The 24,002-nt window shown below is 43.4% G+C and overlaps 1 protein-coding gene and 1 non-coding gene across 6 annotated transcripts in view; both read left to right on the top strand.

Annotated features, from left to right (window-relative positions):
• LOC144507971 (protein PHTF2) overlaps positions 1-24,002 on the top strand; it is a 101,752-nt gene that overhangs the window by 638 nt on the left and 77,112 nt on the right. The gene's annotated exons all lie outside the window — the stretch shown is intronic.
• On the top strand, positions 18,032-18,230 carry LOC144508136 (U2 spliceosomal RNA). The gene has a single exon (XR_013500227.1). It is a non-coding gene; the product is annotated as a U2 spliceosomal RNA (small nuclear RNA).

Genomic DNA, 24,002 nt, shown 5'->3' with positions numbered 1-24,002 from the left:
TCTCCTCCCCCCCTCCTCCTCTCCTCCCCCCCCTCCTCTCCTCCCCCCCTCCCAATACCTGATCTCTCCCTGATGAGTTGATTCTGAGGATGACAGTTTCTGGACGAGTCTTGCGATGCTTGCCAAGACTTTGGTTTTCACATAGGTGACCTTGGATTATCAGCATCTGCAAGCATTCATGAAACGTTTTGGTACTGTGTGCAAGCTGTATACAACCAGCCTTTGCATTCACTCTTTTGTGATTTTCTTTTTAGTTTATTTATGTGATTTTTTTTTTACAGGTCCCAAAATATACATTTTAGTCTTGCCCCTTAAAGGAGAGATTTTTAATGGATAGCAGGATTGGACATTAGTCAATCCGCAAATACAGCTCTAGTTAAAAGCGAATCAATCAAACGTGTGCCACAGGTGATAAGTTCACATGGCTTGTTTCCAAGCACAGTAAGCACAATTTTTTTCATGGTTTGGGAACATCAGCACTGCAAATGAGTTTGTCAGTTATAATAGCAGAAAAAAATACAGTTGTGAAAATGGAAGAAAATTATGGTTAATTTTTGCTACTCTTATTTATCCAAGAGTTTGGGCACATTATTTATGGATAGTTTCTAAAATATTCATCACACAATGTTGTCCTATTCTCCATTCCACTTCCTTTGCCTGCCTAAAAATTAAAATGTACTTTTACAGATCCAAATTGTGGGGACATTGAGAAGACTCAAGTCAGATAGAGGAGTGGTATTTACATTTTGGATGGACTTGAGCTTATAAAGAGTTAAGAGTTGCAGAGAGAAAGTCCAAATGCTTTAGCCATGAAGGAGAATGTAAGATTTTCATTTTGACTCAGAAAGGTAGCAAGATCAAAAAATTTGATCAACAATGAAACAGCAATGAAAGAATTGGCTATTAGAGTTGCCAAAAGCATTTGGGATTTTAAAGATTTGGAAGAAACTAGATTTTTTTTTCTCCATTGCAGATTATGAGAATTTTAAATTATGAATGTGTCTGAAGGAAGTTGATGAATTTAGAATGAAACCACATCAAATGAATAGCTGGGGATCGGATAATCAATGGAAGAGAGCCATGCAAAACTCCTTATTAGAAAAAGCTCTTGTTGGGTAAATTACAGCATTGGTAGAGCTGTCTAAGAGGAAGTTAGATGCCCGTGAAATTATATGATGCTAATTTGTTCATCATGCCAGACTCTTGAGCGATTTCAAGAATATAGCCAAATGACCTTTGATAGTTATTAAGAGCACAGTTCCAAAGACTCTGTAAATAAGCATCATGATCACTAACGGAAAGGCTGTTGCTTTTTTTTAAAAAAAGCATGCTGGCAAGAATGTTTTGAACCAAACCCTTCAAGATTAAGATGAACGAAGAGTCTGATGAAGAGTCATCTAGATTCAAAATGTTCGTTTAAAATTTATTTACAAATAGGCGTACATTAACACTGCAACAAAGTCCCCTGGTCGCCACACTCCGGTACCTGTTCAGGTACACTGAAGGAGAATTTAGCCTGGCCAATGCACCTAACCACCATGACTTTCAGATTGTGGGAGGAAACCGGAGCACCCAGAGGAAATCCACGCAGGCACAGCGAAAACGGGCAAATTCCACACAGACAGTGTCCCAAGCCGGGAATTGAATCTGGGTCCCTGGCACTGTGCGGCAGTAGTGCTAACCACTGTGATGCTCATATGCCACCGTGCCACTCATTAGCTCTGTTCTCTCTCCACGGATGCTCTCAGACCTGCTGAGACTTTCTAGCATTTTCTGTTTTTGTTTTAAACTCCAGCATCTGCAGTAATTTGCTTTTACTTTCAAGATTAAGGATTGTTTGAGAGTTAGTAGGAACTCTAGAACATACTGACATAAACCCAATACGGTAGAATAGTTGCTGGTAGGTAAGATTTATCAAATTCTTCATAATTATCTGAACACAATGTTTTCAAGAAGAGTAGAAGGTGCACTGTGCATATAAGTGAAGGAACAGCATAAATAAAGTCGGGTGCTCACCTTGTGGGCAGTAGAAGCTATGTGATCTAAGCCTGAGATCTTAGTGGAGTCATCCGTGTTAAAGATCTAGTGAACCAGGCAGGAATAAAACATGATGTCAGTGATTATACAACCACGTCAACGAATTGTGCTTTATAGAGCAAAAAAAACCAAACTGCTTCACAGGGATTTAGTCAAACAAATTAGTTGTTGCACCAAAGGAGGAGGTATTAGGAGGGGGCTAACCAAAAGCTTGGTGAGGAGTGCTGAAAGATGGATAGCGGAAGCATTTAAAGAATGAATTCCAATGTGTGCATCCTAGGTGGCTGAAGGCACTGCTGTCAATGGAGGGCCAAAGTAGTGGTGGAGGTGGGGCAGATAGTAGACCAGAACTGGAGCAGTGGCTTTTGGAAGGGTTGTAGAGTTACAGTAAGTTACAGAAATAGTGTGTGAGAGACCACAAGAAAAGTTAAACTTGAGGAATGAGGTTCATAGTTTTAAATTGGGGGCTGAGGGGAAATGTAGATCAGCAAGATTTGGGTTGAGGGATGAGTAGAAGCTGCTATAGAACGGGAAGACTTTCTAATGAACTGAGCTCATTTTTTGGGTTTTCCCACTTGTAATTCAGCCAAAAATTAGATTGTTCTATACCCTAGTGAATATCCATCCTTGCTTCACTGCTGTTTAAATTACACTGAAAAATAAGAATAACAACAAAAAGTATTTTGGGGAGAAAAAACTAAAATGGAGGACTGCTCAACAAATCCAATTAATGTATGGCCAATTGGAGCAGGAAGTAATTAGCATACTCACAGAATCACAATGATTGCAGCACAGAAAGAGGCCATTCAACATGTTGTCAACCATTCACTGCATGAAAATGTTGTTCCTTATGTCTTCATTGTTTCTTTTAAAAATTACCTTAAATCTGTGCCGTCTTGTTCTTGATTCTTCCACCAATGGGAGCAGCTTTTTCCTACCTACTCTGCCCAGACCCTTCAAGTTTTTGAATACTTCTATCAAATTTCTTCTCAACCTTCTCTTCTCTTCAAGAGAAACAGCCCCAATCTCTGCTATCTATCTAAGTAACTGAGTTCCCCATTCCTGGAACCATTCTGCACCCCCTCTAATGCTTTCACATCTTCACAAAAGTGTGTACCCAGAACTGGGCATAATACTCCATTTAAGGCTGAACCAGTTTTCTATAGAATTTTAACATAACCTCCTTACTTTTGTACTCTTTGCTGCTGTTAATAAAGCTAAGGATACTATATGCTTTATTAACTGTTCTCTCGATCTATCCTGCCACCTTCAATGACTTATGCACATATTCACACAGGTCACTCTGCTTTCATACCCCTTTAGATCTGTACTCTTTATTTTATGTTGTTTGTTTATGTTCTTCTACCAAACTGAATCACTTCATACTTCGGGTATCACTTCATACTTCGGGTACTTCATTAGCGGGTAAAATATGTGGGGGTAGGGCCTGGGTGGGATTGTGGTCGGTGCAGACTCGATGGGCCGAATGGCCTCCTTCTGCACTGTAGGGTTTCTATGATTTCTATGATTTCTCTGCATTAAATTTCATATGCCTCTTGTTTGCCCATTCTACCGATCTGTCTATGTTCTTTGGTAGTCCTATGTTACCCTCCTCACTGTTCACAATGCTTCAAGTTTGTATTATCTGTAAACAGTATCAGAACAGAAACTTCCATTTAAAAAAAAAGATATATTTGGGCAAGCCTGTTCTCGGGTCTTCCTGTGTGGACAAATTCTTATTTCTTGAGGACAAAATGGTACATTTCAGGAAGGCTGTTTTAGTAGAATTTAAATATTAAGATGAGGTTGCAAATAGCAGTATTATGATTTGCCTCCAAATTGCCCTTTGGAAAATCTGACAATGTGCAACTTGATTGTGTGAGGTTGGACACCTGGCTTCTTTTTATCACCCTGCTGCTTCTGATCCACTTCCTGCACCACTGGCAGCACCTTGCAGAATTGGGACTATGATATCAAACATCCTGAGGGTTTCCCATGTATGGTTATTTGTAGTGTACTCTATAAGAGGTGCCTGAGACCATGATCAGAAGAGCTGAGCTGCAGGGAGCTGTTATGGCAGTGATGGGCAACCTGAGCTAGTGAGTGGGCTGCATGAGTGACCCGCCTTCATCTCAGTGAGTGCAAGATTGAAATCGGGCTTGTTCACTAACTATGATTCCATGAATAAAATTGAAGTGTTTCATAATGAGTTATAAAAAATGCTTAATCATTTATATATTAATAGAATTATCATCCACTTCAAATCAAAATAAATATTTACACTTTGAACACAGAGGGAGGGAGTTCACAATTAATGTTGTGTGCAATCAGCATGCAGCTCACTTCACTTGCCCTTGCTTTATGTGCATATCACTTCAGTCATACTGGTAGGAAAAAAGCTTAACGGACGAAAATCAGCATACTGTGGCAAATCTGTGCGTGGGTTACAGTCAATAAAATGTCTCCTGGGCTGCACTCAGAACCCAGATGGGACACATGTGGCTCTCAAGCCACAGATTCACCACCACTGAGTTACAGTGTAAGAGTTTGAATTAAGGATAAGGAAAAAGCCCATGAATTTGGCTGATCTATCAAGCGGATTTACAGGCTGTTCAAAGTCATAGTAGAAAATAATGTTGCATTCACCTTAACACGATAAGTACTGTGGAACCATTGCTGATGTGATCATTTGAAATAAATAGAGGGGAAGCTAAGAATTGATGGATTTAATTTTGTTTGACAAATGTCAAAAAGTTCCAGACAGTTTTTGAGATGATGAGAGAAAAGTGACACCAGATGAATCTAGGGAGGGATTTATAGCCACAGGAACTAAAATGAACATTAGGGGCATCCGAATCAATATAAACATTTTGCTTTGGATGTTTGAGTAAAATATATAAGAAGGAAAATGGAAAAGCCTGAAAGAAATGAAACCTGAGTTTTGAAAAGGGAAATAGAAGATAAGGACAGCATGTGTGAAAATGGAAGTTGGTAAATCGAGATTCAAGGAGATGTTCTGCATATCACGCTTGCGGGGAGGGGAGGCTGCAGTAGATTGTGCTTCTGTTTCGTCCAGGATGTTGAGAAGAGATGAAAGAAGAAGGGCAAAGGTGTGTCACTGGAGTAGTCAGAAATAGCTGCCTGGTTCTTAGCAGTAATCTATGGTGACCACGCATTTTCTGGGCAATGTCAGCATGTTGGGTGCCCCTGCATTTGTAAATTAACTAGTCATGCATTTGTGACAATGTGGCCCCTAATAATCAGTTAACTATGTCATAATTCCAATAGGAGCAACCCTCTCAATTCTTTTGACTATGTATGAAGCAGAAAGAGGGTGTTGTTGTTAACCAATGGTAACCGATCCATGTACCCATCATCATTTTGCATCTGTTATGACTACTTTGGTTGTGATATTTTGTGGGTGATGTAATGTGGAGATCAATAATTTCACACAGCTGAGAGTGATGGTTTTAAAGATGTGAGCCAGACATTTAAAGAAGAATTTGATTTTTGACACAATTGAACAATTACATTCAGTTAGACTTTCATTTTGTTAATTTTGTCCTAACAGTAGTTTTTCACCAGAGTGAAGTAATTGAGATTTTTACAATTTATTTTAAAGCGTTAAATCATGCTGAGATACACTTTCATAAGTTCTGTCAGTCTGCTGATATCTTGCCTAAATGTCCCTTTTTATATGTGAGCCTTGACATCAAGTCAGCTGGTTACTTGAGCAAAGGGAATATCATGTTTAAGCCTGATTCTGTCATCACCAGATGTCAGCACTTTCTAGCAGAGTCATTCAATAGTGATCACAAGTGGAGATATAAGCTTTTTTTGTTCTCCTTTGTCTCCCTAACCCAAGAGTGTTGATGTCATTTGTATTGCCCCTAAATGTTCATTCAACTGAGATCTCCTCACTCAGCTCATCAGAAATTGAACCTGGAACCTTCCAGGTTTGTATGGCTTAATGCACATTAAATAGCACATTTACCTAGCAAAGTTATTACTGTGAGCTACTTTCTTCATCCCTGAAAGTGTCCAGCAGTGCAATGTGATTGTTTGGGTTGTAGGAGTGAGGTTGGGACATGTGGGAGATGTTCAGCACATTAAATCAAACAATGTTGACTTTGAGCTGGTTGCAGAAGAAGACTCAGGTTGGGTATCTACAGTTCAGTCTGAATGAGCAGCATTGAAGGAAGATTGATTCTAAACATGGCAGGGATCCAGATGGATGACGTGTATGGAAGCGGTTCTTGTGAAAGATATTGTTAAGGAGAATCATATACGTAAGGAATTAATGAGCATGACCTGAGGTAAAAAGGCTTTGTATTGTGCCAAGGACAAAGGATGGCCTTAGGTGTGGGTGGTAGCTTGTGTAAGGTGTGGTGAGTGAGGAAAAGCGGGCCTCGTAGGTGATTGGGTTAGATGCAGATTTAAATTACTGAACATGAAGAGTTTCTGGGGTCAGAGACTAGTTAAGGACAACAAATATGACATTTTAGCAAATATGCCACTGAAGAACATGGGAGAAGATAAATGATAAAAAGAGTTCGTGGGAATGGTGATAGATATTTTGATGTTTGAACATGGCAAAATGGGGGAGTAAACATGGTAATAAAACATTCGTAAAAATAGGTTTGTTGATTTATTTTGGCTTAATGCCAGGGTATGCATACGATAATAATGACAAAAATGCACTGTCTAACCAGATGCAAACCAATATAGTCTAACATTTTTTTAGAAAACCATTATTTAATGTGCATCTATCAGGGCATCCAATTTTACTGCCATTTCAACTTGATGAAGTGTCATTGAATAAGCCTATCTATACCGCACAACAAAATTGAGCTGATAGACATTAGTTTAGGTTACCTTCACGATGTGTGGGTGGGGTTAGTGTGATAGCTTATTTAATTCCAATCATACTCAGACTGTTTTTGGTGGTACCACACTTGCTGTCTGTTCTGTGCAAATGAAGTGGGAAGAATAGTATTTCTTTCCATTGGCAAACGTACCAAAACGTTTTAAATGGATTCATGGAGCTATTATTTATTTGACTTTTGTCTTACTCAGAAATTAGTTATTTTCTTTGAAACTACTCCATGATATCTGTTTAATTTTCAAAAATAATGAAAAGATGGATTATAAAGCTCTAAACCTTGAGACAATATTATAATCTTGAATATTATCTAGGGCATCTACTGTAGAATCAGTTTTTATTTTAGAAATTTCCATTTTACAAGATGGTGGTCAGCTGCCAGAGAAATTTGACTCTGACATGTATTGTAGCAGTAAAGGCAATGTATTATGTGATGATGCAATGGTGATTGCTTACTGGCATTTAATATTTTGTCAAATTTTCTTTATGATCAATTATGTTATGTGATCATAGAAATCATAGAGCCCCTACAGTGCAGAAACAGGCCATTTGGCCCATCGAGCCTGCATCAGCTCTCCAATAGAGTGTCCCACCCAGATCCTGTCCACGTAACCCCACGTATTTACCCTGCTAATCCCCCTAACCTACACCTCTAGGGACACTTAAGGGGCAAGTTAGCATGGCCAATCAACCTAACCTGCACGCCTTTGGACTATGGGAGGAAATCGGGAGCGCCCAGAGGAAATCCACGCTGACATGGGGAGAATGGAGTTTGCACACTGAGACGGTCACCCAAGGCCAGGTTTGAACCCGGGTCCCTGGCACTGTGTGGCAGTATGTTCGTCATACTGAACAGAACAGATTACTGCAAAGAAGTGTACCGACAACTCAACAACGAGGAACACTACAGACAGTTACCTGCAGATCCGACCAAAGAACACACCCGTCAACTCAACACTCTGATCAAGACCTTTGATCCGGACCTTCAGAACACCCTCCGTGCTCTCATCCCACGTACTCCCCGCGTTGGAGATGTCTACTGCCTCCCGAAGATACACAAGGCAAACACACCCGGCCGTCCCATCGTATCGGGCAATGGGACCCTGTGCGAGAACCTCTCCGGCTATGTCGAGGGCATCCTGAAACCCATTGTACAAAGAACCCCCAGCTTTTGTCGCGACACGACGGACTTCCTACAGAAACTCGGCACACATGGAGCAGTTGAACCAGGAGCGCTCCTCGTCACAATGGATGTCTCGGCACTCTACACCAGCATCCCCCATGACGATGGCATTGCTGCAACGGCCTCAGTGCTCAGCGCCAACAACTGCCAGTTTCCAGATGCAACTTTACATCTCATCCGCTTCATCCTGGACCACAATATCTTCACCTTCAACAACCAGTTCTTCATCCAGACACACGGAACAGCCATGGGGACCAAATTTGCACCTCAATATGCCAACATCTTCATGCACAGGTTCGAACAAGACTTCTTCACCGCACGGGACCTTCAACCGATGCTATACACTAGATACATCGATGACATTTTCTTCCTTTGGACTCATGGTGAACAATCACTGAAACAACTCTATGATGACATCAACAAGTTCCATCCCACCATCAGGCTCACCATAGACTACTCTCCGGAATCGGTTGCATTCTTGGACACGCGCATCTCCATTAAGGACGGTCACCTCAGCACCTCACTGTACCGCAAGCCCACGGATAACCTCACGATACTCCACTTCTCCAGCTTCCACCCTAAACACGTTAAAGAAGCCATCCCCTACGGACAAGCCCTCCGTATACACAGGATCTGCTCGGATGAGGAGGATCGCAACAGACACCTCCAGACGCTGAAAGGTGCCCTCATAAGAACAGGATATGGCGCTAGACTCATTGATCAACAGTTCCAACGCGCCACAGCGAAAAACCGCACCGACCTCCTCAGAAGACAAACACGGGACACAGTGGACAGAGTACCCTTCGTTGTCCAGTACTTCCCCAGAGCGGAGAAGCTACGGCATCTCCTCCGGAGCCTTCAACATGTCATTGATGAAGACGAACATCTCGCCAAGGCCATCCCCACACCCCCACTTCTTGCCTTCAAACAACCGCACAACCTCAAACAGACCATTGTCCGCAGCAAACTACCCAGCCTTCAGGAGAACAGTGACCAAGACACCACACAACCCTGCCACAGCAACCTCTGCAAGACGTGCCGGATCATCGACACAGATGCCATCATCTCACGTGAGAACACCATCCACCAGGTACACGGTACATACTCTTGCAACTCAGCCAACGTTGTCTACCTGATACGCTGCAAGAAAGGATGTCCCGAGGCATGGTACATTGGGGAAACTATGCAGACGCTGCGACAACGGATGAATGAACACCGCTCGACAATCACCAGGCAAGACTGTTCTCTTCCTGTTGGGGAGCACTTCAGCGGTCACGGGCATTCGGCCTCTGATATTCGGGTAAGCGTTCTCCAAGGCGGCCTTCGTGACACACGACAGCGCAGAGTCGCTGAGCAGAAACTGATAGCCAAGTTCCGCACACACGCGGACGGCCTCAACCGGGATATTGGGTTCATGTCACACTATTTGTAACGCCCACAGTTGCGTGGACCTGCAGAGTTTCACTGGCTGTCTTGTCTGGAGACAATACACATCTTTTTAGCCTGTCTTGATGCTCTCTCCACTCCCATTGTTTTGTTTCTTAAAGACTTGATTAGTTGTAAGTATTCGCATTCCAACCATTATTCATGTAAATTGAGTCTGTGTCTTTATAAACTCTGTGAACAGAATTCCCACTCACCTGAAGAAGGGGCTTAGAGCTTCGAAAGCTTGTGTGGCTTTTGCTACCAAATAAACCTGTTGGACTTTAACCTGGTGTTGTTAAACTTCTTACTGTGTTTACCCCAGTCCAACGCTGGCATCTCCACATCATGACTGTGTGGCAGCAGTGCTAACCACCGTGCCGCCCATAACTTGATCACTCAATGTTTTTGGTATCATACTGATTAAAGGAGCATTCGTTATTAATGTTTGGATTGAACTGATTTTTTGATTAATATATTTTGATTGAATTCTAATATTGCACAATGTATCTCATTATCTTGCCTCACATCTTATTCCAGTAAAGTTTGTAGTGAAAAAAATTCACTGCATTATAAATTTTAAATTCCCACTGTTCCCCTATTCCATATGTATGTAGATAAAGTAATCAGATAAAAATATTGTATTTATATTTACCCCTACTGTCTCCGAGATTCACATGCTTAATCCAAGTTCCAAGGGCCAATGCACACTGAGTATGTGGATAAATAAATATTCATGGGCAGTTCAACATGGAGGGCATCACTGCAGAGCCCTATTCTGCTTCTTATGTATAGTGTGATCACTGAGTCCTGTCAGAAGTATGACTAACTAACAAAGGAAAACTGTTTAATTTCCTATTTCAGTCTAGAAGGAACCAGTTGCCCATTGCAGCAAATTAGCTTTAGTTAATGTCAGTGATGATGCAGTGAAGATCGGCATTTAATATTTTGTGAATCTAAATAACCTAATATGAGTTTTTTTTAAAATTCTGAACTGGATGTGTAATGAGCCTGCAAATCGTCTCCTAAATTCAGTCCAACTGTTGGGAAAACTGTATTGTTAAAATACCAAAGGTAACTTTTTAAAATTAATTCGTGGGACATGACCTCACTGGCTTGCCAGCGTTTATTGCCGGATCCCTAGTTGCCCATGTTCAGAGGGCATTTGAGAGTCATCCACATTGCAGTGGCTCTGGAGTCACAAGTAGGTCAAACCAGTAAGGTCAGCAGATTTCTTTCTCTAAAGGACATTAGTGAACTGGATGGGTTTTTCCGATGATTGACAATGGTTTCGTGGTCATCAGTAGATTCATTAATTCCAGATTTTTAAAATTGAATTCAAATTCCACCATCCACCATCTGAAACATTAGCTGAGTTTCTGAATTAATATACTAGTGATAATACCACTAGGCCATTGCCTCCCCTAACTATGGTGCTTATCCTAGTTGCCATTTTAATAATCAGTTCAACTTTGCTGGATAAACACATGTGAGAGGATGCGTGAAAGACATAATAAACAGTTTAGATCACAAAGGGCTCCTGGGGGCTGAATTTTCAGGTTCCCCCAGGGGTGGAAACTGAAACGGGTGGGGGATGAAAATTCCAGTGTGGTCAGCATGCCAGTTTCACTGCAGCCTCGAGATCCTGTCAGATTCATTAAGAAGCTCATTAAGGGACATGTTGTGATTTTGACAGGGGTGCATGGGCTGCACATGCTCTCTGGGGCAGATCAGCTGAATGAATGTGAACACTGCAGAAAGCCAGTAATGATCACATTAAGGAATTATGTGGGTCCCATGAAAGGGTGAATGGCACAGAAGGGGATTTGACCATTGGCCCACAGATGTAATTAGGTAAACGCAGGTTGTGAAGAGAGTGGGAAGTAAGTTTTCAGGCAACCTAGGGGCTTGTCACCCTGCTGGAATTGCAGGCCCATAAGAGGGGGAGGCTACTAAACACAATTAGCAGGTCACCAACATAGAACATAGAACAGTACAGCACAGAACAGGCCCTTCGGCCCACGATGTTGTGCCGAGCTTTATCTGAAACCAAGATCAAGCTATCCCACTCCCTATCATCCTGGTGTGCTCCATGTGCCTATCCAATAACCGCTTAAATGTTCCTAAAGTGTCTGACTCCACTATCACTGCAGGCAGTCCATTCCACACCCCAACCACTCTCTGCGTAAAGAACCTACCTCTGATATCCTTCCTGTATCTCCCACCACGAACCCTATAGTTATGCCCCCTTGTAATAGCTCCATCCACCTGAGCACAACAAAGGCTGCAATTAGTGATGAGTACATGCTTCTTAGATTTTGGGCGATGGAGGACAGAGCACTGGGCTCCAGGAATGAAGAGAAGAGGGAGATGGAGCAGGAATGGGATGGAGACCATACTCTCAACATTGGATCAACTGGCAAAAAAAGAGCTAGACCAAGAGTCAATGCTGGTTGAGACTGCATCTCAGCAGGCAGCTAGCCACAGAAATCTGTGCCCAATTTGCCAAAACCATACACCTCTGAGCACTGCTCGCATGCCCTGCCAGCAGCTGTCAAATCCACTGTGACCTTGAACAACTTTGCTTCAGGCTTCAAGGATTAGCTGTGAACCTTGGTGGCATCTAGCAAATGGCGGCACACCATTGCATCTCACAGATCATTGCTGCTTTCATTACTAGGGCTGGACAGTACATTTACTCCCAGACAAATGCATCTCACAAACACAGCGTACAGTTTGTGAAGAGTGTGCATCTGCCAGATATTCCACTATCACTGTTGATGTATCCCATTGATCTCCATCATCACGTTGCTTGTCTGCAATTAAGAAAAAGAGGCTTGCGTATTTGGCTTCAAGTGTCAACATTTATACTATGTTCAAAAATGAAAACTGCATAGTTACAGGTAGAAAGCACCCCGGTTATCCACTTAATGCTTTGCTGAACACACTGGCATCTGTACTTGTCCTTTCAACACCATGTTTCCCTTGTGGCCTTTGTGGAGGTGAAAGTAGCCTTACTTGCTGCTGTCCTTGGCTGAGATGCATGTGGTGGTTGTTCTTTTTGTGATAGTGTCCATGGGAGCATTGCCAGAAGCTGCTGCACCTGCATCGTTGCTGAGGATGTTTCTATCACTGGACCCTGCTGTGCAGATGCTCCCTTCGTAAGAGGGGCCAAAGAGGCCAATGATGATGTCGGTGCCCTGTAAATAATGGTACCCGCACCCTTCTCAGTCTTCAGCTGGTGCTGCAGATGGAGTGTAGCATCAGCTGGGGAGCAATAGGTGCTTCTTCCAGACATCCGGCATCATTACAATCATTGAGATGTCATGGCTAGTGTGGAAAGCACGCTGTGGATGTCAGTTTGCAGTTCCTGCATGCATTCAGCATTGCCGCTTATGGTTCTCCATGCCATTAGCTACTCTCTCTCCATGGGGGAGTTTGAGTTCAAAGCCCTGAGACATGGCGGTGCACATGAGCTGGACAGGTTCCTCCACTTAGAGCCCATTATCGTGCACTATCTTCAGAAACTCTGACAAGTAGGAGCACATTTGTTACTGCTGTCTAATTAGAGTTTCCTTTCCGATCTCCTGTGGCCCTACTGTAGTGCCCAGCTGAGCTGAGCTGCCTGTCCTTTGTCCCCCCCCGCCCACCCCCTATGGGTATTGTCCACAGCTGCCTCTGTCTCTGACACTACTTGTAATGCCTTGCTCCTCGCCCAGTGCCACTTTACTTAACCATAGGTGAGGACCAATCAGGATGACTACATATGTGCTGATTTGAGGGTGCGTTTGTAGGGTGTGATGGTGACCTCTTCCAAGTTCTAATGTTGTTGTGCCTCGCCTGGTGATTGTGAGGAAGCTGGTCTCATTGCCTCAATGTTTGCGCACCTCAGGGTGACACAGAAAAGTCTCATGAGAACTAGGCTTTCCATTGCTGCTGGACAGGGTGAAGTGATGTGCATCCCCTCAATGAATGCATTCCACTCTCTAATCACCATCTCCTCACAGGTGCTTATATTGGCATATCCAACTTGATTTTCATCCACAACCCTGGCAATGTTCATGGCTCCCTCCTCCCTCTATCAGCCTGAGCGCCCTCACAGGCATTATGAGCCTTTTTCTTCTGGAAGGATAGGAGCGAGATTAGTCACCACAGGCCTCTTACCAATGCCAGCATGTTTCCATGTTGGTAGGAACTCTGGCTCTGAGCCTTGTTGAGGGGGTCAGTGAATGCCTTGGGCAAATCCTCCTCCCATGTTCAGGGGCAGCATACGACATCAGGCTTCTCAGCTAATCTCTCTGCTGGAGGGTCCTGTGGGTTGGGGTAATGCTCATCCTGCCAGAGTGCATCTAAATCTCTTCTGACACTGGATCCAATTCTGTACATCATACTTTTTTTTGCTGAATATTTCCAATAGTTTTATCCAGGCCTCAGTATTCTAGGTGGGTGGCCTCCTCCTGCCACCCTCCAAGAAAGAGGACCTCCTCCTTTTCTCTTCTGGCCTCAGAAGTCCACATACAATTGAGGGGCTGCCCTGCCCTGAATTCTGAGCCTCTGTCTCTTAATTGAGATAAGGGAGGCGGTGGTATAGTTGCATTGTCACTAAACTAGTAATCCAAAGACCCAGGGCAAGCTCTAGGGATCCGGATTTAAATCCCACCATGCAGGGTGGTGAAATTTGAACTCAGTAAAAATTTGGAATTAAAAGTCTAATGATGACCATGAAACCATTGTCGATTGTCTTAAAAACCCATCTGCTTCACTAATGTCCTCTATGGAAGGAAATCTGCCATCCTTCCCTGGTCTGGTCTATATGTGACTCCAGATTCACAGTTGACTCTCAAATTACCTCCTGAAATCGAGGGCAGTTAAAGATGGGCAATAAATGCTGGTTCAGCCAGTGACACCCACATCCTGTGAATGATTTTTAAAAAAATCTAGTATTTGAAGATTTTGTGAAAGCTAGAGGTGAACAACAGTCACAGTAATGACTGCTGCTGTCACTTTAAACTGGGTCTGCACTTGAGTCCTGTCCCACAGTCACCAATTGGTTGCCAAACCTATCTTCGTGCCAGTTAAAAATGTGGCCAACAACTGCTTCCCTGTGGGGACAGTTTTGGGAGCTGGAAATGGTTTTGACTTCTCTAGTTGCCCATGCCCTGAAGGAAAATCTTGCCCTAGATTATGCTATCATATAATCAACATTTGGCATATGTATACACTCCTGAATGCCAAATGTATGGGCTGCTTAACATATACACTTCTGTCATCTTTCCACCATAAATTCTATGTCAATAGTACCAGTAGGATTTTTAGCATTAATTATGCATGTGCCCAGTGATACCTGCTTGATAAGTGGAGTAAGAGATGACCAAATGACAGAAGTGATAATGAAGTAAGACAAAAGGAGGCAACAATGAGAGAAATTGGAGAAACGTGAGATGGGCCAGAGGCCGAGAGGATGTGTGAATGGTTATAACAATAGCAGAGTGGGAGGAAAACATGGAAAATCTGGTAAAGTTAAGAAGACTCCATTGGCTCACAAGTATGATGGAAGAAAAAGACAGATAACACCGCAGGTGTTGCCAATGACGAGTTTAGAGACAGGTGCAAAATTCTGAACGTTGTGGAGACTGCAGCTGAAAGTTCTTTCAGCAAAGGAATTTGCAAAGAAATCATGCGGTGATCGACGAGATGCCTTAGAATGTCTTAACTGAATAATCAAACTGCAAATTAACAACTGTCTTGGCATGGGCAGTCTGTGCAAATAATTTTCAGTAAGAAGTTTAACAACACCAGGTTAAAGTCCAACAGGTTTATTTGGGAGCAAAATAAAGCAAAAGAAAAGGTAGCAAATAAAAAAAAAATTTGCTACCAAATAAACCTATTGGACTTTAACCTGGTGGTGTTAAACTTCTTACTGTGTTTACCCCAGTCCAACCCCGGCATCTCCACATCACAAATAATTTTCTTCAGGAGTTTAGGGGCTATAGTCTTTATCAGTTGATTAGGGAGGAGGCAGATGCTTGTAATGTTTCATGCTGTAAATAAATCTAAATTTAAGTAAACAATTCGTATCTGATCTCCTACTTCCCTATCTGGTTTCAGAATGAGTTAACAGGATTGAATTAGTATGATCTCCCTGTCCTAAGCACCAATTTCTGGAAGTGCTGGTGCATCCATCCTAAATCACAGCATCTATACTCTGAGAGAAAACAGGAGCTGGGCCAGTCTCTGCATACTGTGCTGGTCAGTACTTCACCCATTGTAAGGCATCCTTTGATTGGGTCTGCTCAGAGCTTCTGACTGTTTTACAGGCCCCTTGCAGTTGTGTTGGCAGCTTGACCCTAATGCCATCTCTGGCCTAATTGATCAGAATTATAGAATCATAGAATCCTACAATGCAGAAGGAGGCTATAAGGCCCATTGAGTCTGCACCGATTAGTGAGTATATGTAATTTATCTGTGTGTGTGTGTATTTATTTTTATATATATATATATATATATATATGGGTACATAATCTGTTAAACTAAGATTCCGAAATAAAAACTGTTTTGAGAGAAAGTTCAAATTGGTGTAGCATAGAATTAATTCTATTTTTAATTAATATAGAAGGAGCAGCATTGTGTTGTAGAGTTCAGATTTATAAACTGTGTAGGAGGCTTATATGAATGTATTGGATATTTGTCACTGTCTTGCAGCATTTTGGATAGGTTTATGATTATAGTTATGACTCGAGCTGTCAGAATAAGTGCAGTTGGGATGCAACTGACACCACAATTTCCTGAATGGCCCACCATTGTATCTACAGCACACTGCAGTAGTTGATTTATTGCATCACTGCTGATGATCGGAAGGACGATGCTGATGTTGAGTCAAATTTTTGGTGTCTTCTCTCAATTTTGTTTTGAGACTTTCTGAACCTGCAGCACTAATATTAATGCCCATCAGTATGCAGTTCAGTGCATTTTGCAGCTTGTTTAACGTGATGGTTATTTTGGGTGTCATATTATGTTTGCCATTTTCAACTTGGTGAATGTGGTGCGTACAAGTGGTTGTGTCTTTCTGAAACCCAATTTCTTCTGTCATGTCATGGTTGCCGTTTTAATTCAGCAAATGTGGTTTGTGTAAATAGCTGTGTCTTTCTGAAACCCGAATTTCTTCTTTCTCCGTAGTTTATGCTTCTACAGTTTAAAGTTTATTTATTAGTGTCACAAGTACATTGCAATGAAGTAACTGTGAAAATCCCTTAGTCACCATACTCCGGTGCCTGTTTGGGTACACTGAGGGAGAATTTAGCATGGCCAATGCACCTAACCAGCACGTCTTTCAGACTGTAGGAGGAAACTGGAGCACCCGGAGGAAACCCACGTAGACACGGGAGAACGTGCAGACCCTGCACGGACCCAAGCCGGGAATCGAACCTGGGTCCCTGATGCTGTGAGACAGCAGTGCTAATCACTGTGCCACCGTGCCACCATTCGGATAGATACTGTTCAGAAGTATTCCAATGTGCTTCATTCGAGTCGAAAGAAGATAGTATTAGGACGTGACTTTTTAAATGGGCGGCACGATGGTACTGTGGTTAGCACTGCTGCCCCACAGCACCAGGGACCCAGGTTCGATTCCTGGCTTGGGTCACTGTCCGTGTGGAGTTTGCATGTCCTCCCTGTGTCTGCTCCGGTTTCCTCCCACAATCTGAAAGACATGCTGGTTAGGTGCATTGACCTGAACAGCGCTGGAGTGTGGCAGCTAGGGGTATTTCAGAGTAACTTCATTGCAGTGTTAATGTAAGCCTTACTTGTGACTAATAAACTTTACTTTAATGGCTGGAACAACTAATTAGAAACAGTTTGGAACTCTGAATATTGAAAGAAAGAAGCAGCATGCAATAGATAGCATGAAGCAGCCCCATAATCAACAAATCCTATCAGCTGTTTAAACTGTCTATTAGCTTTCTAAATCAGTTATAATATAGGGAATTTCACAATCCATTCTTCCTTCACGTGTTCAAAATGTTGTCAGGCAGGCTTTATTACTGTACTGTCAGCAAAGATTGAAGCATGAAACTTGAACCCACAACCTCTGACTTGGAGGTGAGAGTGCTACCACTGAGCCAGGCTGATAGTAATGCAGATTTGTGTAAGCACCTGAGGCATGCTCGTACTTAAATGCAATATTGAAGTGGGTTGTTAAAGGACAACGTAAAGATTTTGATCCAAGTTTTGCCTGCACACTGCATTATATGGCTCAGCTTTGTTTTTTCTGTTTTCTTCTTGTAATTGAAAACACCAATTTCTAATGGGTTGGTTCAACTACAGAACAACTAGTTACATTTTATTGGATAATACTGCAAAATACTGCAGAGGTAGGAGATCTAAAATGAAAACAGTGCTGAAAAGAACTCAGCTAGTCTGAAAGAGTTAATATTTCGAGTCTAATGTTACTTCGTGGAACTAAAGAGAGGTAAAACTGTAAAAGCTATTGAAAAAAAAGGGAAGGAAAAATTGCTTCTCGGCCTTTTGGCTAAGATCAAGTGTAGTATCGACATGCTGTGCTTGGTTGAAGTCATTAGGTTACATTTTAGCTTCATTTGAAGCAATTTTTAAAAGCGGCATCTCGGCCTTTTGGCTAAGATGCAAATGAGATCAAGCCTTGGAGGAGGTGCAATGCTTACTCCAATCAGCTTGGATCATGTAGATCAAGCCCAAGACAGGAGGTGAGAGCCCTGTCTTGTCAGCTTGGATCGGGAATGTCTCAACTTGTTGAGACTCTGAATTGGACTTGATTTGATTGAATTGGAATAAAAACAAAACAAAAATGGGAAGGGGCAGGTGGAATAAAAGGGTGAGTCAGGGATAGGTTAGAAGGCAGGGGACATCAAATACCAAATATGTCACAGAACAAAAGAAATAGTATATAGGTACAGAGAAGGTGTTAATAGCAGAATAAAGGCCAGGTCAGTCTGAAAGCAAAAACAAGATACAGACTGGCACTTTGCAAAAAAAACAGTCAAAATGGAGGACAGAGTTCGTGGTCTGAAGTTGTTGAATTCAATGTTGGGTGAGAATTTCCTGCGCTGCTACACTGGTTGAGTAGTGTAATGGGGCAGGAAATATAAGTGAGAGTCAAAAACTCAAATTTCTGCCAGGTGGCCAGCAGGTCATGAATCTCCCAGGCCATTTTTTTCCTGCGTAATCGCCCTCACACCGTGGAATGGTGCAAGGCTGATTTAAGTATTCATACCTTAAATTAAATCTCTTTAGCGAGCTCTGGATGGTATTGTTCGGGCTCACTTGGCTCTCCGATCTCACTGGTGAAGGTTCCCACCAGCAGGGATGACAATTGGTTCTCAGCAACAGGGAGCAGAAATGATGGCCTTGCTGATGGGAGCGGAGGCCGTTGAGGCTCCACTGCCCAAGGGCTCTGCCCCCTCCGGGGCAGGGAGAAGCAGAGCCCTTGGGCAGGGTCAGCCTGGGACTCTGGCAGTGCCAGCCTGGCATCCAGGCACTACCCATCAGGCATCGGACAGTGCCAAGGGGGTGGAGTCTAACATGGTAGGGCCTCACAGGTGGCAGGGCCTGGTGGAGCTGGAGCCATATGGGATGAGGTTAGAGGGGAAGGAAGGAGGGCACATTGCATCGGGGAGTGGGGGCTAGTGGTGGGGCTGGCCATCAGGAGGGCCAGCCATCGGGTGGGGGGCGGTGGGTGTCAGTGGGGGGGGATTGCACATGCCCAATGGCCCCCTGAACACACTCTGCTGCCGGCCTCTCCTGCGGGTTCAGGCTCCAACCCTGCCCCCCTCGCACTGGCGTGAATGACAGCCTCTGTATTGTACAGAGTGCTGTAAATAACTGAGACTCAGCTCACTCAAAAAATGGGCGGGAAAACCACCTGTTTTCCGGCTTGTTGGACACTTGATTTGTTTTGGGAAAATCACCCCCACTGAGACCAGACTGAAAGTGCCTAATTGGAAGATTAGGTGCTGTTGTTCTAGCTTGTGTTGGATTTCATTTGAACATTGTATGTAGCAGATGATGAATTGAAATGGCAAGTACCAAAAGATCAGGACCTCCTCTTCTGATTTAGACACCTCGCAGCAGACACAGAGGAATTCATCAGGCGAATGAGGCTGCGGGAGTTCTTCCACAAACCCCAAGAGGCCAACAGCAAACACAATGAGACAGCCGACAGAGAGATCCGCAGTGCATCCAAAGAGGAAAGAGTTGAATTGGATTCCTCCAGAAGGCCGCTGCCCTCGACTTGACATGTATGCCCAAGCCATCAGGAGGTGTGTCAACACCAAATTCATCAGCCGCACTCACAAGACAGCCCCAAACATCACCCAAGCACAACGCAACGCCATCCGCGCTCTCAAGACCAACCGCAACATTGTCATCAAACGAGCAGACAAAGGAGGGGCCATCATCATACTGAACAGAACGGATTACTGCAAAGAAGTATACCGACAACTGAACAACGAGGAACACTACAGACAGTTACTCGCAGATCCGACCAAAGAACACGCCTATCAACTCAGCACTCTGATCAAGACATTTGATCCCGGACCTTCAGAACACCCTCTGTGCTCTCATCCCACGTACTTCCCGCGTTGGAGATGTCTACTGCCTCCCGAAGATACACAAGGCAAACGCACCCGGCCGTCCCATCATATCGGGCAATGGGACCCTGTGCGAGAACCTCTTCGGCTATGTCGAGGGCATCCTGAAACCCATTGTACAAGGAACCCCCAGCTTTTGTTGCGACACTACAGACTTCCTACAGAAACTCAGCACACATGGAGCAGTTGAACCAGGAGCACTCCTCGTCACAATAGATGTCTCGGCACTCTACACCAGCATCCCCCATGATGATGGCATTGCTGCAACTGCCTCAGTACTCAACGCTGACAACTGCCAGTTTCCAGATGCAATTATACAACTCATCCGCTTCATCCTGGACCACAATGTCTTCACCTTCAACAACCAGTTCTTCATCCAGACTCACGGAACAGCCATGGGGACCAAATTCGCACCTCAATATGCCAACATCTTCATGCACAGGTTCGAACAAGACTTCTTCACCGCACAGGATCTTCAACCGATGCTATACACTAGATACATCGATGACATTTTCTTCCTTTGGACTCATGGTGAACAATCACTGAAACAACTCTATGATGACATCAACAAGTTCCATCCCACCATCAGACTCACCATGGACTACTCTCCAGAATCGGTTGCATTCTTGGACACACGCATCTCCATTAAGGACGGTCACCTCAGCACCTCGCTGTATCGCAAGCCCACGGATAACCTCACGATACTCCACTTCTCCAGCTTCCACCCTAAACACGTTAAAGAAGCCATCCCCTACAGACAAGCTCTCCGTATACACAGGATCTGCTCAGATGAGGAGGATCGCAACAGACACCTCCAGACGCTGAAAGATGCCCTCATAAGAACAGGATATGGCGCTCGACTCATCGATCGACAGTTCTGACGTGCCACAGCGAAAAACAGCACCGACCTCCTCAGAAGACCAACACGGGACACGGTGGATAGAGTACCCTTCGTCGTCCAGTACTTCCCCGGAGCGGAGAAACTACGACATCTCCTCCGGAGCCTTCAACATGTTATTGATGAAGACGAACATCTCGCCAAGGCCATCCCCACACCCCCACTTGCTTTCAAACAGACCATTGTCCGCAGCAAACTACCCAGCCTTCAGGAGAACAGTGACCACGGCACCACACAACCCTGCCACAGCAACCTCTGCAAGATGTGCCGGATCAACGACACGGATGCCATAATCTCACGTGAAAACACCATCCACCAGGTACACGGTACATACTCTTGCAACTTGGCCAACGTTGTCTACCTGTTACGCTGCAGGAAAGGATGTCCCGAGGCATGGTACATTGGGGAAACCATGCAGACGCTACAACAACGGATGAATGAACACCGCTCGACAATCACCAGGCAGGAGTGTTCTCTTCCTGTTGGGGAGCACTTCAGCGGTCACGGGCATTCAGCCTCTGATCTCCGGGTAAGCGTTCTCCAAGGTGACCTTCGACACACGGCAGCGCAGAGTCGCTGAGCAGAGACTGATAGCCAGGTTCCGCTCGCATGAGGACGGCCTCAACCGGGACATTGGGTTCATGTCACACTATCTGTAACCCCCACAACCTGCCTGGATGTGCAAAATCTCACTAGCTGTCCTGTCTGGAGACAATACACATCTCTTTAACCTGTGCTTAATGCTCCCTCCACTCTCATTGTCTGTACCTTTAAGACTTGATTAGCTGTAAAGGCTCACATTCCAATCATTATTCATGTAAATTGAGTTTGTGTCTTTGTGCCTTGTTTGTAATCAGAACCCCCACCCACCTGACGAAGGGACAGCCTGTTCCGAAAGCTCGTGGCTTTTGCTACCAAATAAACCTGTTGGACTTTAACCTGGTGTTGTCAGACTTCTTACTGTGTTTACCCCAGTCCAACACCGGCATCTCCACATCATGATTTAGACACCTGACAACCTTCTGCACTCAGCATTGAGCTTAACAACGTCAGACTATGAACGCTGTCCTCCATTTAGAATTTTGTTTTCCCAATTGCCAGTCTGTTTCTTATTTTTGTTATCTGACTGAGCCAGCCTGTATTCTGCTATTAACAACACCTTTTGACCCATGTTTTGTTTCTTTGCTACAACCATTAACATTCTGTTTGTCTTTTGTTCCATGATATCTTTGGTATTTAATCTTCATTGGCCTATAACCAATCACTGACCACTCCTTTTGTTCTACCTGACCCCCTCCTCTTTTTCAACAGCATAAATGCATCACACTTCTACCTCTATTTAGTTTTGAAGAATAACCATTAACTCTGTTTCCCTCTCCTGATGTTGCAGGACCTGCTTAGATTTTCCAGTACTTTCTGTTTTCAATACACTTTATTGAAATTGTATTTACGCTTCAGATCACTTCGCAATCTCCTTACACGAGCCATGTCTATCTGTGTTTTGCCTTTTTGAATGAATGTCCATAGAACATAGGTGGCCCATTTATTTGTTAAATAAACACGTACATCAATTTGATAATTAAAAACCTTTCCATATTTTAGCTGAATTTGATGTTCTGTACCATTGTTTTTTGTTTCCAAAACAAAATATCCTTTGATTCATTAACTTTTAAGCATTTTTTTAATTACAGCAATTTTCCATTACCTTTTGAAATGTGTAAAGTAAAACCCATAATTAAAAATGGCATGAAAGATACAACTGAAAATCTGGTCCTTTTTACTTCACAATCCTGTTTCTGTGTTGGTTTGTTTTCTAACGGTTCACTTACCTAACTTGAGTATCATTGCTCAGGAGGGTGATGGTTACATGTGTTGCAAAGCAATCCCTCAAGATAATCACACCACACGTGTATAAAGCACCCACAGATAATTGTTTCAGTCCGTCTAACCCTGACCCAAAGTAAAATGTTCTATTCTGATGAAAGATTGTAGATCTGAAACCTTATCGCTGTTTCTCTCTTCACAGATGCTGCCAGACCTGCTTGAGTATTTTCAGCGTTTCTGTTTTTATTTCAGCTTTCCAGCATTCACCAGTATTTGTTTTTGCCAAAGTAAAACGTGTTGATCGGGACCTAGAAATTGGTGTGCAAAATTTTAATGCTGTACTTCTGTTTTTTAAAGCAACGCTATGGGTTATTTCTTTCCACAAACCATAAATCTAGGTTTATAAAAGAAATTCAGTTCCTCCAGGTGTGGTTTTTGGTGTTACCTCAAATGCATATTTGTGGATAATTTCACCTAAAAGGGATTTGAATGTCTTCTGTATAGTAAATTTGCTTTCATCAAATGAGTGACTAATCCTAATCCTAGCTTTCCCTCTCTGTGGGATTATTATTGCTGATTTCATCATGTGATTTATATAGTGCTGTAATACTGCCTGACTGTGCTCCTGTCTCAGCTCATTTGCTGAAACCCTCAACTATGCATTCATTACCTCTCGACTTGACTATTCCGATGTACTCCAGACCAGTCTTCCACATTGTAACCTAGGTAACTTGAGGTTTTCTAAACCTCTGATGTCCATTTCATGCCTTCCACCAGTTCCTGATCACCCATCACTCCGGTGGTCTTGGTTAAACAACACCTCCATTTTAAAGTGCTCCCCGTTGTTTTCAAACCCCTCCATGGCCTTGCCCCGCCCTACCTCTGTAATCTCCTGAGATATATTTTGCTGCTCCAATCCTGGCCTCTTGAGCATCCTTCATTTTAATTGCTCCACCACTGGCAGCTGTGCCTTCAAATGCAAAAGCCCTAAACTCTGGAATTCTCTTCCTAAATCTCTCTATCTCGCTTTCTCTCATTTTTCCTTTTAAGGCACTCTTTAAAACCTACCTCTCTGTCCAAACTTTTGGTCATCATTGCTCTCATCTTAACTGGGTCAGTTTCAAATTTTGTTTG

The sequence above is a fragment of the Mustelus asterias genome, chromosome 19, assembly GCF_964213995.1.
Source record: "Mustelus asterias chromosome 19, sMusAst1.hap1.1, whole genome shotgun sequence".
Lineage (NCBI taxonomy): Eukaryota > Metazoa > Chordata > Chondrichthyes > Carcharhiniformes > Triakidae > Mustelus > Mustelus asterias.
This window is presented reverse-complemented; position numbering and strand designations above follow the sequence as displayed.